At 37.9% G+C, this 17,185-nt stretch overlaps 2 protein-coding genes and 1 long non-coding RNA gene across 3 annotated transcripts in view; 2 read left to right on the top strand and 1 right to left on the bottom strand.

Annotated features, from left to right (window-relative positions):
• LOC145668415 (trypsin-1-like) overlaps nt 1-17,185 on the top strand; it is a 174,925-nt gene that overhangs the window by 33,700 nt on the left and 124,040 nt on the right. The window lies entirely within an intron of this gene.
• Nucleotides 1-17,185, bottom strand: part of LOC145668414 (prion-like-(Q/N-rich) domain-bearing protein 25) — a 193,123-nt gene that overhangs the window by 140,934 nt on the left and 35,004 nt on the right. The window lies entirely within an intron of this gene.
• LOC145669266 (uncharacterized) lies at nt 4,474-8,438 on the top strand. Its single transcript, XR_014128177.1, has 3 exons — nt 4,474-4,583; nt 5,645-5,746; nt 8,316-8,438. It is a non-coding gene; the product is annotated as an uncharacterized LOC145669266 (long non-coding RNA).

Genomic DNA, 17,185 nt, shown 5'->3' with positions numbered 1-17,185 from the left:
AGTGGTTAAGACTTCTAGGGTTTTCTATGATTTTTCTCTATCACGCCGGGATTGAAATTCCTATTTTACATTTATTTTTATAGTTTTATTTTATACCTAACTCTAACTACACAATAGATTGCATGTATTTAGCACTTGCGTGGTATTCCCTAAATATTACATCTAGGACCCGGCTCTGTGACCTGAGTAAAATCAAAGCCAGGGTCATACCACTATTACATGCGTGTGGTTTGGTGTCAATGAGGCATCAGGTTGATAATTCAATCTGGACCTCACCTGACTCCGTTCTCCCTATCTCTCTTTTTCTTTACTGCACACACAATTTGAAAAGCGCGGGCGTCTCGCCCCATAATTTGAAGTCCGGCTTAGGACTACGAGGCACAACTGTGTAACAGTTATCCGCCGACCTCGGTAAAAAAAAAAATAAACGAAAAAAAAATGTCGAAAGTCGTCTTTCTAGCATCTATATTCATTTACAACAACGGTCGTCCAAGGCAAGTTGCTGGGAGTTAAAGGGTTAATATAGAATTGGCCCTACGTTAGGCGCTAGGAAACTAAAAACAAACTGTCTTGAGGGATTGAGAGAGTATGCACGACTAAACTGCAAGAGAGCGGGATTGTAAGATTTCATGCGTCTTAACTAACTAGAGTACTTTTTAATGTTACTCAATTCCATTAATAAACTAGTAGATTAAAATATGTAGGATGAAACCTTACAATCTGGGAAGCCTTCTAGCTGGTAATTATCAAAAGGTTTCGTGTGAACTCACAATAGTATCTTTGCTTTGTTAAACCAATTCCTACCCATATTATTAAGCATGACTTCGAACCGATTATGAGTACAACTTCTAGTATTATAAAGAAACTTAAGATTTTGTGAGTCCACTGATTTGCTAAGTACAATTGTATTTTACTGTACTGAGTACGATTTGAGTTATGCGTGTTAAATGTGCTTGTCTCAGGCTACTAACTTGTACTCAATTATAACTGAAGAAGTTCAACATTAAATACACTCAAACAAAAAAGAAAATAGCGTGAAGCGCTTTAAAGTTTGACTGAGAAGGACGATAAATTACAAGAGAAGTTTTCTTTGGTTATAGTATAAGTCAAATGGGAAAACATGCAATGATATAGACTAGAACACTCAATTGTGTTGCCTGAATTTTTTTTTAAAATTATTGTGGGGTTGTGCCTTACAGTTTGTGAACAACATTTCTTATGTTGTTTCAATATACCAGTTATACTTCATAAATCATAGGCTACACTCTACCTTCCAGACTCAAGTGAATATTTTATAACCTGTAATGTATTGAAAGTATTTGGGTACTCCCTTGAGTAAACCTTTGAAAATAATTGAGTACTCCATTACATATCTGGTAATATATTTATTTGTAACATAGAAGCGATTGCATACTAAATGATTAAACCGCATATGTAAAATAACTTGAGTAATTAACCACTAGCGATTAAAACAGTTGCTGAATGCTTAATAAATGTTATAAGTGCGTCTATACGCATTTTATATTAAACTCATCCTATTGTTATCAAGAATGAATCGCACATTATTAGTTATTACTCTTTATATTGATAATGCAATAAATGTAATATATTACAAACTTACTGTATAGCTCTGTTCTATACAGGGTAGTCATAGTATGTACATGTGTTTTTCTAAACTTCTACTCAGCTTGATTGCTATTTCGACGTCGATTTGGTTTCTCTCATCCTGTGTGGTATGCATTACGCTAGACACAATGATATGTACGTATACTGATAACGTACAGACATTACAATCGATTAGCGCATTTTAGCACACCTAAGGATTACATATAACAACTCTAGACTTCTTTTCATGAATCCATGAGAGGTTGTGTTAGCAAAGGGGGGAGTCTGAATGGTTAAAATACTGACCCTATGGTTAGTGTGTTAGTTTATGCCCTAATGGCCTATGGTAGTATCAGTTACAAAATCTAATAATCAGGGATGCAGTTACATTTGCTATACCAAAAGACAAGTTTCTTGCAGGGGATTTCATATCGATTCCTTATAATTAGAGGGGAACGTCAGTGGGGGTTAGTATTGTTAGTATTCCTATTCTTATTACTTTAATAATAGTATGAACGTATGTTATGTCTTCTTTATTTAATTAATTTTTTTTTATTTTTAAATATACACCGAAAGCGAAAGGGATTTCTTTGCGGTTACAAAGGGAATTTTACGAAGTCAAGTTACATCATGTTTCATCGTGTTAGTGGATCTTGTTGATTTATAGGATAGATTTTAAACGCAAAAGTTAACCACAACATAAGCTATATTTGATATGTTTTTAAGACACACCGGAAGTATGTTCCGTTCTTTCTTTTAATTCTACTAGCCTTGACTGATAACCGGCCTTGGTTTCCGTTGTGGTGAACTTTTCTGTTTTTTAAATCTTAAATGCCTAGTGTAAGTGATTTAATTATACGGAGAGTAATTCTACATGATGACGTCACGGGGACCTGTTGTTGAGCAACAGTTAAATTCAACGTGCAATGGATAATTTAATAAAGTACTTCCTTGTCTTTTTCGCTTCGATGTTTGCCACAAGGTAGCTATACAGAGGGTTCCACAACTTACGGTCTGTAACATGGTGGAATGAAAATGTGTAAACTCGATTACCATACTCACGTATAGACTTCATTAAATGTCTGAAAAACAAACTTGTGCTTTTACTTGACCCAGGGACGTACGGAAGGGGGGGACACGGGGGTCCGGACCCCCCCCCCCCCGAAATTTCGACTTTTTAAAAATTTAGCCTAATTTTAGGGGCAATTTTAGCAATTTTAATATAAAATAGCTTCATATTTAGTTTGGACCCCCCCCGAAATAAATTCCTGGGTACGCTACTGACTTGACCAATCAATAGAAACTTAATTTTTACATTTAGACAATAACTGTCCATGGTTTTTGTTATTGGTCCGTTAGATCGTGGATATTACAATGAAATTGAGTTGTTTCATATATTGAAAAAGTTTTAAAGTCTCTTGACATTGTTTACAATCTTCTTATGATTTTTCACAACGCTGATTTGAAAGGAGTTTTTTTTTATTCCTTTTATTTTGAGTCTTATCACTTGTCCAAATTTTGTGTTTGTACTGCTACGAGAAGAGTTTTTCACCTGTAAGCAAAGAACTGAGGTAAGTCAATGGAAGTCTGTCCATAGATAAACGAGATTTCCTTGTCACTGCAGGATTTTATAAAATTTTGTAGCACAAAGAAAGTTCTGGATCCGGATGGAAATTCAGATTTTAGATCACTGTTGTCCATTACTAACCAGTGATGGATCGATCAATAACAGTAATCGATTACCATATCATCCCTCTGGATCAGCCCTGGAGGGGGCTGACAGGCTGCAATCTGGATCCTTGGGTACCTCCAGATACCAGGGGGGGGGGCCTTACTCTAGACATCACACTGGGTAGGCAATGGGTATGAATCTGCAATCAAATAGGCTATTAGACTACATAATCATTAATGCATTACAGAATAACCTTTGGATTATGCGAAGTACTTGTTTATATAGGAAATCCACCGAATTCTTTTTTTTTTAATTGTTTATTATATATATTTATTCAACGGGGCTGACCACACATCAAATCTAAGAAAGATATAGTAATCAATGGAACCTGCAGGGGTTACCCAAAAATGAGGCTATTCGAAGATGAGATTCGAATACAGAATGTTTTTCCTCCAGATGTCCTGAATGTGCTGACCACACATCGTCAGCATCTAGGTATAGAAACCTGTTTAAATATTGTATGTGATTGTAGTAATATTACAAGAATCAATTTTGTATCATTGAACAAATAAACCAGAAGCCTAGAATTGAGTGTATGTGCGCTGACCACACATTATTGTCAGGATGCCTCTTGTGTTCAAGCTGTGACTGTGGATGAAGATCGAACAATGTCCTGGTAAGACAAGTTCTTCTCAAATTGATTGATGTACCTAACTCGGCTTGTTTCGTTGTGAGTGGAATGATAATGATGGAGGAAACTGCATTGTTAAATATTCTTTCCACTTACTGTTATAATTAATGGGTGATGAATCATAGGGTGAGTAAATCCAAGGTACTTTACCAGATGGGTCAATACCTAGTGTGTTATGACACGTCAGGACGTAATGGCCATATTGACATACATTTGCCGTATCTTTTGTTTCAGCTGTAGTCAGGTTGAGAACTAGAGTATTAAAAGGAAGTTTGAATTTAGCCAGCGTGGCGGAAGTGAACTAATTATACAGCTTGGTATACTGACAAGTGGCTTGGTAAATTATCAGCTCAGCTGACGAATGTTTGGAGGGAGAGAGGGGAAAAAGGGGGTTTTGCATCGCAACTGAGAGAATTCATCTAGTATACTGTTACAGAAGCCAGCTTCAGACCAGTGGCATCTCAGCATTGTCAGATAAGTATATTTGCATTGTTTTTCTAATTTAGAAGACAAGAAGTGGTCAGTCGTTCAGATTTTCATGCATGAGTACAAGAAGTCTCTTGTATACAATCTTTTATACCTTGGAATGTTAATATTATCTACCTTTTCTTTATTGTGAGATTTTTATTCTAGGTTACTGCGTAAACCACAGAACTAATGATCAGAGTTTAGATTCAACAAGATTTAAGTAAATTTAATTATACCATTGCAAATATGCTAGTTAAGAAAATTAGTTCCAGAGTATCATCAAAATTTTGTTAATGAATTTAACTAAAAACAATAATTGTAACTTATCTAAAGCAGACTAATAAAAGGTTCTGGCAACTAATTGAACTAAAACACAATCAAGGAGAACTGATATAACTTTAAACATGCAAAATTTCATAATGGAACTGCATTTCTAGCTTTACACTTTATTACACCTTAAGTACTCATAGTGTTCAAGACAAGACGTATCTCACAATGGGGCAATCCAGCACTTGAGAAATGCTTAGTTAACGTGCATATTATTTTTTCACAATTGTAGTGTCTTGCTAAATCTCTAATAATTTGTTGTCTCATTCGTTATAGGTTTCTTAAAATAATACTGTAGGGTTTTTTTTAATTCTATAAGGTTAATTAAGATAAATGAGTCCCTCAGAGGAGGTCGTCTTATCTTGGGCACATTGTGATTTGTTCATTATATTTGCAACCCTTTGTAGGTAGCTTAGTAAGAATAATAAAGAAAAATGTCAAATTCCCTTGTCAAAGTGAATTGACAATCAGGTGATTAAAAATAACTATCTTTTAACAAAAATATAAAAAGGAAAATGAATACTCAGTTATTTCCAAGGAGTGGGTCCTTTCACTGCTTTCACCCTTACCACATATTTCTGGGCAGGTTCTGCTACTTCGACTTCTGTATGGAAAAACCTGAAACGAAAAATTCTCCCACACACACATAGTATTATAGGCTGGACGCGGGAACCTGAAGTTGAGTGTAGTATCCCGGGTACGTATTAGTCGAATTTTGACGAACTTGGTAGTTAAGGCATGACTGGATTTAGAGAAAAGGTACCTTTATTTAATTTCTAAATATTAAGTATGATGCTGAGTATTGCACTGTGTTAATTTATTAAGTATGATAATCAACGAGTTTAAATAAGATCTTAACTTTGTGGTTCATATTTTTTCAGCTTGTTGGAGTATTCGTATCATCTGTTGCTCGGAGAACGTAAAAGAAGGAGAAGGGAAGACTCACGTCTCCAGAGACAATAGGGGAGGTTTCTTGGTACAGGGTAAGTACTAACTCCTTGACTGGTTAGTGTGTTATTTTGGAAGCATGCATTTCAATTTCTTCCCGTCAGGCTACCAATTGGTTTTACTAGTGAGTGTTACATTTTTGAGTGCTAACTCGAGTGCAACGAAATCACAGTTCATATCCTGGGAGTATCCCATACTAATTTTTATTACTACTGAATTAATTGAGAAAAACAAGAGATCATAATGAACGAGAGTGACCTAAGTTACAAGGTAACCGTGATTATACGAAGTGCGGCTTGCATTACCTGTGATTTTTGTAAGTGATTCCCTAAGGATAAACAAAATCGTTGCTTAGTGTGTGTCACTCATACCAAAAAGTGCGTGAGTCGGGACTCGATCTCCGACTTATCTGTTTCCTTTCAACGTGAGATACAATTGCGTAACTGCCAATAATTTCCGGTAATTGAGACCATGTTTACAACGATATTAAGTTTGAATTAAATATTTCGGGGCTCGAACTCAGGACCTCTAGTGTAGGTAGTGATGATATGTGATCCACTAAGTGTCTATTGAAAGTAATAGATTCGAACCTACTTTCTCATAACCAATTCAGCTATAAACTTGCGCTCGTGAGGAGCGATAATGTAGATATAGGATAAAAGAACTGATCCATTAGGGGCTCGAACCAGGGATCGCTAAGAATCAATTGTTTATCTGAGACTATGGTTTATCCCAATCGTAATGATTTATGAGGCAACCTTATTATTATTATTCATTTCGTTGTGACGTCATTTCCCTATTTTCTTACTTATCTATTTTCCCGTTAGAAATGTTGGTGTGTATAGAAGCTACACGCAACAACATCCTGAGTCCTTGTTAACAGCTGGACTCACTTCCGTCACCCGATAAGAGGTGATTTGCTTTTAGTTTTAAGGCAGAATGAAAGACAAGTGTTGAGACAGTATCCGTGAACATTTTAAGAAGTTGCATCAACAAAATGCTATTCGATTAACTTTTAATTTTAAAAGAATACCCTTTTGTTTGTTTATTTTCACAATTTATTTCATTCAAAGTGATAATTACCATCACGTTTTTTTTTTAAATTTATATCCTAAAGTTCGTGTGCGCCATGCGCTGTTGTGAAGCAGTGTTTTCCACCTATTAAACAGGGCCGCTTATTGAGGGGGCCACCGAATTTTGAAAGTCTTCTGAATTGTGGGTTTAAATCTTTTGGCGGGCATAATCATAAGTGTAATTCTAAACAGAATTAAGTTATTTTATACCAAATTTATTTAAAACAATTTGACAGAGCTCGTGTATCCTTACTATGTGTCATGTAAAGCATGAAGGATTCTATTATCCGAGTACGGATTTCAGTACAAGTAATGATTCTCCTTCAGTGTTTTATTATTATTATTATTATTATTATTATTATTATTATTATTATTATTATTATTATTATTATTATTATTATTATTATTATTATTATTATTATTATTATTATTGATAGCGTGGTTTATTACCATTCAGCGGTATAGGAATAGCGTTGTGTGCCTTTTAATCAGGCCAAGCCAAGATTTTAACTTGAATGAAGGCAGTTACACAAGGATGATTGAAAAACACGAGTATAGTGGTGTAGTGGTAGGACAACAACTTTACATAACATGGTGATAGTAATATAATCAAGTTAGGTACAATGAGCGGTTTCTAGCCCATTACCCAATGATGGGAGGACAGGAAAAAAAAATGGGGGGGGGATCAATCTACCCCCAAATGTTCTTACGAAATACATATGGTAGCCTTAACACTAACTTAAGTTTATCTTGCCACAATGAAATAATGATACAACAGGATACTATCTAGTATTTCGATAAATATTATTAATGCCCTTATAATTGAAAACATTATTCTAGAATGAGCATCAGCTTTAATAAGCTTAACTGTTAATACTTGATCATAAGTCAACATTAACTGAACATAACTTAAAGGTAATGTAATCTTACTGACTAAATGTAGCAAGTATAGTACACAAGTAGCTATTTACATTCTTTTAAGAAAATGGTAGACATAATGTTACATTATGTACAATATGCGCAGTATGCCAGTACACTGCAGTAGTTTGCCAATAAATTGGTCCTTGCTAAGAGATTGGTCATCTTTACATCAGCATAAGGTCACTTGTGTTCACTTGTGTTCAAAATTTCACTCATATCTATGGAGCAGCAGCAGCAGAGAACAACATGTCAGAGACTAAGGCGCATTTCTCCTTATTTCATTTTCTATTTTATTTTATTCTATTTTATTTTATTTTATTTTATTTTATTTTTTTTTTTAATTTAACCAATATGCTTCCCGCCCGAACTACGCGGAAAAAAAAAATAAAATAAAAATAATAATTGCTCAAGGAAAAACAAATGGGGTAGGTAGTGGAGTAACCTATGTAACTATCTGGTGGGGGGGAATCCAGCTTCCCTTTTCCTCTCTTTTTTTTTTTTTTTTTTTTCACAAGAAAGCAACCCGTAAGCACGCGTGTATCATAAGTAGGCATAAGTTTGTAGCGGAACAACCCAGAGCAGGCAATATTGACTTTGCTTTATTTTCTAGGTTAACGCTTTCCTAGACAAGAAGAGGGAGAGCGGCGAGTTTCTCAAAAGAGAGAAATGAAATAATCAGGCGGCGGCAACGGATGGAATCCTGTACTGTGACTGAGGAGGTTTTATCTGCACGACGTTTATTTAAATTCGTAGTTGAGTATACAATAAAAGACACGTGTCCCTATTAATGTTAGTAGCTACTAATAATATTTTACTTTTCAGCTTATGTCAACACTTATTTTCCTTATAGGTTTTCTGTGTTTGGCAGCATATTGGGAGTCTTATAGTAGAAGAAGAAGGGTAACTCATTCGTGGCCGGCCACATTCACACAAAGAACAAAGAAAAATACTTATCCCAATATGGTGGCAAAACATTCATTTCGGTATCAACTCGACATAACTTTTTCTGTGACGCGTCTAACTTTTTCCTGATTCTAAAAACGACTTATTTGCTCCTCAGATCAATTTTTTAGCGCCGCCAACTAAGATGATTGCCTATTACTCATGGTAGACCATGGGTGTCTAATGCCGTCTACAGCAGTGAGGGGAGAGGAGAATGGATTCCAGAAAGTAACTTATGGTTTTCCGATTGATGAATAGTATATTATAACTTTTTGTTTGTTTTCAATGTCACAATGTATTCTTTTCAGGCTCTATCCATAGCCCTGTATGCAAGTGTTCCGGTATGCCAGGGGTCTTGCATGACTACGTGTACTCCACCTTTTTAGAGGTTTATAAGCCTTATGAGACAAGCTCTGCTATATGAGACATTCTATACACGCACTAGTTATTATACGTCTAGTCTTTTTTTTTCTTCTTTTTTTTTTAAATCCGTCTCAATTAAGGCGACCAGGTCTCCTGAGCGACCTATATATTACGCTTAACATTCATCGTCCTCACTATCGCTAGAGTCTTCCGGCTCGCGTAAGTTGTCTCGGGGAAAATACTTCTTTAATCTTTCAATAGTTACAATCTGAGTGTGGTTAGGATTTGCTACGAGTTCAATTTTACAAGCATTTGTGGGAGAAATACTCCTTAAGTAATACGGTCCCATATACTTGGGTGTTAACTTTGGAGAAATATCCTTCTTAGGCAAATAATCTCTACATAATACTAAGTCACCAACCTTTAATTTAATAGGTTGTCTAGTGCGATCAACGCGTAATTTAGTCTGCTGCTGTGCATGTGTCATAGCCTTCTGGGCTAGTTTACGGATTAACTTTAATTGTTTCTGATGTTCCTGTATTTTCGTGAATTGATACGGGGTGTCCAATTGAGTGGGAAATCTGGCCTTTTGACCAAAGACAATCTCATATGGGGAATATTTCCTAATAGGGGAGGTTGATATATTATAAGTATACGCACACAAGCGGACGTATTCCGCCCACTTAGTAGGCTGTTTAGCCGTGTACTTAGTAAGGAAACTTGCAATGACAGAGTTGAATTGCTCACACAGCCCGTTCGTTGACGGTTTAAATGCTGCGGTTCGAACATGTTTAATGTCAAATAAGTCATTCAATTCGGCCATTATCGTTGATAAAAAATTACTTCCTCTATCCGTCAGTACCTCTTTAGGAGGGCCAAAACGCGTGATTAACTCGTCCAACATGGCCCTAGCCACCGTCGGGGCTTTAATATTTCGTAGCGGTACTAATATTGCGAAATGGCTGAGATATTCTATCATAACCAGGATATAGCTGTAGCCTGCGCTACTATGTAGCGGGCCAAAAATATCTAAACTCCAGCGGGAAAACAATTCCTCTTCTACCGGCAAAGGGTGAAGAAAACCTTGTTTCTTTTCTCTAGGGATGTTCACCCTCTGACATTCGTCACAAGAGCGTACGTAGTCCTTAACTATTTTCCCCATGTTCGGAAAATAGTAACGTTCGTTCACTTTAGAGTAAGTGCGAGAAAATCCCGTATGGCCTCCACACAGCGGAGACGAATGGGCCTCTTGTAAAATGTCGGGGATCGCCTTTTCCGGTATCACTAGTTTCTTATCTTTGTTCATGACTCGATATAACACATCGTCAACTACGACATAGGGTTTTAGAGCACGATCAGTGGGGTTATCTTTCTTCTTCTGTATTAGTTCTCTAATTTTATCGTCCTCTTTTTGCATTGTTTTGATATCTATTTTGGGACATAATACTAGGTTGCACACGTCTGCACAATCTTCTTCTTGACCAAATTTGGAGGGTAACTCATCCTTTAGCGGACATCTTGATAAAAAGTCGGCGGTCACGTTATTGCGGCCCTTGATGTGTTCGATTGTGAATAGATAGGGTTGTAAACGAATTGCCCAACGCATAAAGCGAGAATTTAGCATCTTATTGTTTCTTAGGTAACATATACCATGAGCATCTGTTCGCACAATAAAGGGACGGTCAGCCAATAGGAAATGGAAATGCAAAATTGTCTTAGTAACTCCTAGCGCTTCAAGCTCAACCGTAGAGTAGTTGAGCTCCGCTGGGGACAAAGATTTTGAAAAATAGGCTATTGGGTGTTCTTTGTTATCTTCTTTAATTTGTGCAACGTATCCGCCTATTCCGTCTCGACAGGCGTCCGAATAGACTATGGCGTCCTGATTCGGGTCAAAGTGGGCAAGGACCGGAGCAGATATAAGACAAGATTTCAAGGTATCCCATGCTTGTTTCTCAGTTTCTCCAAACTCGAATTTGGCATTCTTTTTAGTCAATGAAATGAGTGGTTTGGCAATAGTAGAAAACCCTTGGACAAAAGCTCTGTAGAATGAACAAAGTCCAATAAAACTACGTATTTCTTTGACTGTAGTAGGGTATGGTACCTTTGCTATAGCTTCCGTTTTTGCGGGATCTACACAAATTCCTTGTCTACCGACGATGTGACCAAGCACAGAGGCTTCTTCGTAACCAAAGTAACATTTCTTAGGGTTGAGTTTTAGGTTGGCCTCCCGGAGTCGAGATAAAATAATTCTCGTTCTTTCTATTAAATCTGAGAAAGAAGGACTAGGACAAACCAAATCGTCTAAATAACAAATTACATACTTCCACATAATGTCACCAAAGATAACGTTCATCATATTTTGAAAAAGAGCCGGGGCCGTGCTTAGTCCGAATGGTAGTCTCAAAAATTCGAATTTTCCACGGCTGCAGATGAATGCAGTCTTCTCTATATCACACGGACGGATTAATAATTGGTTATAACCATTTTGCAAATCGAGCGTATTTATGTATTTGGTACCATTCAGAAATGCTAATATATCATCTAAACGCGGCACTGGCGTATAATTGGGCCTTAATATTAAGTTCAGTTTTCTGAAGTCGACACATATACGCGGGGAGCCATCTTTTTTAGTTACTATCACAATTGGTGCAGAATATGGGCTTTGACTTTCTCGGATAATATTGCTATCTAACATTCTCTGAATCTCTGCCGCGACTATCTCTCTCTGTTTTGGTGTTTCTCTATAGGGTGGATGAGAAACAGGTATATCTGTAATGACCTCTAGGGGACACATAAATTTATCGGTAGCCGCAGTCAGACGAGACTTGTCCCAGGCTACAACGTCCCTAAATTCCATCAATAAGTCCAGTAATTGGTTTCTTTCTTCGGGGTTTAAGTTTGGACCAATATTTAGTGCTTGAGCTAATTCTTCCTTTGTTTGGGGGACTTTCTGGGGTTGTTCAGGGACTTCCACGTCATCTGTTTCATCTTTGTTAGTAAGGTGTATGATCTGATTAACGACCTGTACGTTATCCTCCGTTTCGTCAGTTAAGGACTCGGCCTGGGGTACAAGTTTCCCTAGATAAAGGTTTTTAGACAAAGATCTGGTTCGATCTGAACTATTGAAAATAGTCAGAGTAATATTTCCATTGTCAGTAAACACTGGACCTCTCGGGATCAAACAGGAGTGCCAATATCGAATTCCTTTGGACGGTAAGAATTCCCAAATATGCACGTTCCCGGTCGGTGCGGTAATTTCTATGTCATATGAAGCCTTGGACGGCACGCGGACATTTGTCGGAAGGTGTACTTTGTAGGTAGTGTACGGATAGATATCAAAGAGTTCGTCGCCTAACCCCAAGGGGTTTGGCACAACCTTTTTCGGACTATGATCCTGGGCAGAACTCTCTAGGTCAGGGAGAGTTGCTGGATTATTTTCACTTCCTTGCGTTATCAATTGTTTTTCTAATGACTCTAACTGACCACTGTCTGATTTTTCCTCTATAGGCTCACGAGGCGCCTGGGAGGCCAGGGGTGGCTTTACAGAATGTTGGTTCTTTGTGTTATATCTTGTCGCATAAGACGCATTTTCTTTCTTTCTCGGTATAATCTCTGTATCCGAACTATCTGTGGAACTAACTGCAGAAGTTCCACTAGGGCCTGGCTGAGGGTCAAAGTTGGATAGGTTCTTTTCCTCTGTCTCTAAGTCAGGCGAATTGGCAAGTTCCAGCTCAGGAGCACTGGAAGACACCTTGCTTTTCTTAGTTCGTTTACGTTTTGCATTCCTACGTCTATTGACTTTCCCATTCGTTTTATTCGTAGGCTCCGAGGGAAATTTTGTAGTTTCCCTGGAACACACGAATACGCGGGACGCAATTTCTTCAGTATGGAGTTTTTGTCTCTTATCGGGTACGCTAACAACAGGATTTATGTGATTTCCGGTGACCAATTCTGGAGACGGATCCTTTCTCTTATATGAGAGGTTCCGTTTCCTATAAATTGGTTTGTTTCCATGAGGGGGGACAGAGTAAGCCGTTTGTCCAGCATTACCGTTCTGTCTTGATTGGGAATCATTAAACGACCTTTTTCCTACTGATGGTGGGTATCGTTTAACATGTTTTAAATCTAAGGTATGAATCACACCATGACGATTTCCATATGTACTTTTTGGGACTGTGAACCATAGGTCTTCAACATGATTCCCGTCTTTATCTGCTAATTCCATATATTTGGAATGAATGGTGGTGACATACTTGTGCAGAAAATCTATCCCCAAAATAACGTCATAGGCGCAAAACTGTGGGTCAACTATAGCTACGTCTAGGAATCTTCGTTTGGTTGTTTTCAAGTGATCCTTAAAGTAACACGCTATTCTCACCACAGGAATGTAATCTGTGGGCTGAGCACCGACGCCGCGAAGTTTCACATAACCCTTCAGTCTTTCCGTTAGTGGAAATTTTGGAGGTAAGAGGGTTTTCGAAGCTATCGAAATTTCAGAGCCAGAATCTATAAGAGCTTGCGCCCAGCGGTCTCCTATTTTTATCTTAACTGTACAAAGCTGTGCCTGCCCATGGCCAAGGCCATAGGTATTTTGGTGAGTGTTCCTATACGTTTTGTAACCCGGTTCTGCTACTACTTCATCTGTGTAACAAGAACTAATCTGTACGAATTCTGGTTGGTGTTGTTCTTTAATGCTAGACCAATCCAAGCGGTCATTTTCCCATATTATGTCATAACCATTCCTTTGACTAACTAATCTTTGCGCTGTGTGAAATTTTCTAAGATATAGTAAGCACTGTTCAAGATCATCGCAATCATCCACTTCAAGCATCAGCTTATTTAGAATGTCTGGCAACAAACTCATTCTAAGTTTACTCATCAATTCACTTTCATTAACCCAACCTCGCAAAAATTTCAAATCCTTTATTAACTTATAAATGAACGCTAAAGTACTCTCATTGGGTTGTTGTTTTCTTGTATCAACGTCATATTCTAATCTTGCAGTATACTCAATACTAGGGAAAGCCGTTTTAAGTTTTTCCTTCATCTCGCTATAGTTTAAAGGTAAAATGTTTGCTAGGTCTACTAAATAGAAGGAGAAAGCTTCCCCTTTCAGACAGTAAGGAATGTAATTTACTATCTCTAGAGTTGACCATTCGTATATGCTAGCGACTAATTCATATTCTTGCAGGAAAAGTTCCACACACTCATGTCTATTACCAGAAAAGGAGGGAATTTCAACATTTGGATAAATCTTGAATGCTTGTGGTTTAGCACCAATAGTAGAATTTTGATTGTCACCCTCGGGAGGAGGGTTGCTAACTTTGCCTGTTATACGAGTATCTGTAAATTTAGGTTTCTCGAAGTTATATGGTATAGATGGCTCGGTAACCGGACTAGTTTTAATTTCTTGCTCAGATTTTAAATTTATATGAGGCTTATTCTCAGGATCTACTTTTAAAAAGGACGAAAAATTTGATTTTTGCTTATCTTCACTGGATGAATGTGAGACGGGCTCATCTTTCAGATTTAATGACCTGTCTAAAGAAACCGAGGTGTTGAAATTTTCAGAAACGGACCTATAGTCGGTATCAGTTACGCTTCTATTTTCAAACTCAGAGGTTTGTTCTGGGCTAAATTCTGAGGTATAAGATCTATCTTGTTCGCTGAATGCTGATTTTTCTGTCTTTTCCCCTTCGCTAAACTCTAATTTCTCCATGGGGGCCATGGGTGTAACTACGCTACTAGGTGGCGAAATAAACACTATCTGTAAGGGATTTAACTTTTCCTCTTGTTGGTACTTTTTCATTTCTTTAGTCGCAGGTGATTCACTAGGTTCATTATAGGAACTAAATTTAGAACTAGTACTAGCTGAAGGTTGTAAACCAATATTCTTAACACTATCGGTTTGTTTGTTAGATTCACTTTGGGTTGGAGAGGTTGAGGGATCGTCTCTATTTTCTACTTCATCTAAACAAATTACAGACGCACCAAATTCCGCGTAATCAAAGATTTTACCAACGTTTTCGTTTATTCTACTCTCAGACCAGGAATCGCTATTTTCTTTTTCTTCTTTCTCAATTTGCTTCTGGTGGTCGGAGCAAACTGAGGGAAAAGCATCACCACTTTTCGTCTCTTCGCCTAACCTCCTCTCAACTGGAGCAGGGGTGACGGGGTCATTTCTCTGGTCAGCGTCCTCTTTGGGAGGGTCTTGGTTCGTTGATCGGGGAGTAGAGACCGTGGGAGGATCCCAATGGTCATATCGGAGTTCTTCTTCGGAGTTCCACGAAGGTTTTGACTCATCCTCCAGGGATGACGCAGGAGAAGACTCCGGGTTGTCGTCTTGTAATTTCGCTATTTCTTCGTTTTGTTGTAATTTCTCTAGTTCGTAACCTAACCAATCGTCTTTCAACGATTCACCCTCATCTGAGTCGGCACTACTGATATCTCCGTTTGACCACCTAACTTTACTAACTACACTGAGTACGTTATCTATACTGTCCAAATATTGCAGTTTCTCTTGGAGAGTAAGGTTATCTTCAAACATGACAGGATTGGTTTGGGTAGCTGTTGTCCGAAGAACCTTAAGTTCACGGTCTGTATCAATTCGGATCATTTTAGGAAACTTATATTCGGTCTGAACACTAACATCTTTCTTTTGAAAATCGTCAGTCTGTATTTCCATATCAAAATTTCCAACTACATTTTCCTCAGGTAATAAATCTTCAAAGGGGACTGAGGGGTCCGCTTGAAATAAAATACCTAATTTCTCTTCTTCGTCACCTTGGCGACGAACAACTGTGACCTGTACTTTCTTGTTTCGTAGTTGTTTAGTTAAAGGTCGAATTAAGTTTCCTACTGCTGGGGACAGTTCTGTTTGTAATGAATGCTTAATCTGGTCTAATAACGCTTCATCGTTAGATTGTGACAAAGAGCGCGATTCATTTTCATTATTCTCGTCAGGGTTCTCAATTTTCGTTTCCCTTGGTTCGGTTCCTATATTTGCATAAGTTGGCTCTTTATTCATGGAAGCCTTGGGTTCGTGACCAATATTTTCATAAATTGGCTCTTTACTCGCTGAAATTCGTGATTCAGTATCTAGATTAGCATACATGGTTCTAGGACCGATCTCGGCATAAACCGTTTCATCACTACTACCAGCGTAAAAAGATTGAAAGGTGGGTCTTTGCATTTCTAACCGCGTTCTAGGATCTGACAGTTCGTATTTTATAGGAAAATATAGCGCTACTGGGCTATCCGGTCCTTTAGATACACCAATATCTTTATTTTCTGAACTTAACACTAAGTCACTTAATCTATTTTCCTTATCAGCTAACATATTATTATCTAAGGGACTTTGGTTCGAGGGGACATCAGGTATTACACCTGCTGTTGTTTCTATCTCAATTGTTGCCTGAGGCCATTCCTGACCTGCAGTTATTAGTTCGGCTATCTCTAGTTCATCTTTTAAATTTACATCATTCACTAGAGTTTTCGGATCTACCCCAGGTGGGGTCTCGTCCGTATCTGAATTTACATATATCGTCCTAGGAGCTGGCATTGGTTTTTCACTTGAACCAGCACTTTGTATTTCTGTATCATTTCTAGTCGGGATAGGGCTAGACGCGGCCAGCGGCGTTAGATCGCAGCCACTCGCCGGGGCGTCTGGAGTATGCGGACTAGCGGTCGTTGGTTCACGATATCTGGGCTGACTCCAGGTATCCAAGTATCTCGGTAATGGATTCTTTTTCCAACGGCCAAATTCAGGAGGAGAATGCCCGTGTACTTTTATTTTGTTGCACTCAATACAATAATAATTATTCCACCGATCTAAAATATAACGGTGCTTGCCCGTGGGCGTCTTAGGACAATGAGATTGCCCTAAATCTAATAGCTTTTCTTTTATTTTCTGTGCGAAACTCATTTTGACAATAAATCTGTTTTTCGCAAGTCAGTGGCCCCTCAAACCAGGGCAGTGGGTAATCAACCTATTTCCTCTGATATGGTAAGAATTTAATCACTGATAGCTACTTCCCTCGGAAATGCTACGTCAAAATTTCTTACGTAGTTTGCGTATTATTATTTCAATATCTTTATTTAACTTCCTTTGAACTTGAAATACTCAACTTCCCTTTCTTTATAAATTTTGCTTTACTTTTTTAGAACGGGAAACGG

Source organism: Thermobia domestica, chromosome 13 (genome assembly GCF_964235325.1).
Source record: "Thermobia domestica chromosome 13, izTheDome1.hap1.1, whole genome shotgun sequence".
Lineage (NCBI taxonomy): Eukaryota > Metazoa > Arthropoda > Insecta > Zygentoma > Lepismatidae > Thermobia > Thermobia domestica.
This window is presented reverse-complemented; position numbering and strand designations above follow the sequence as displayed.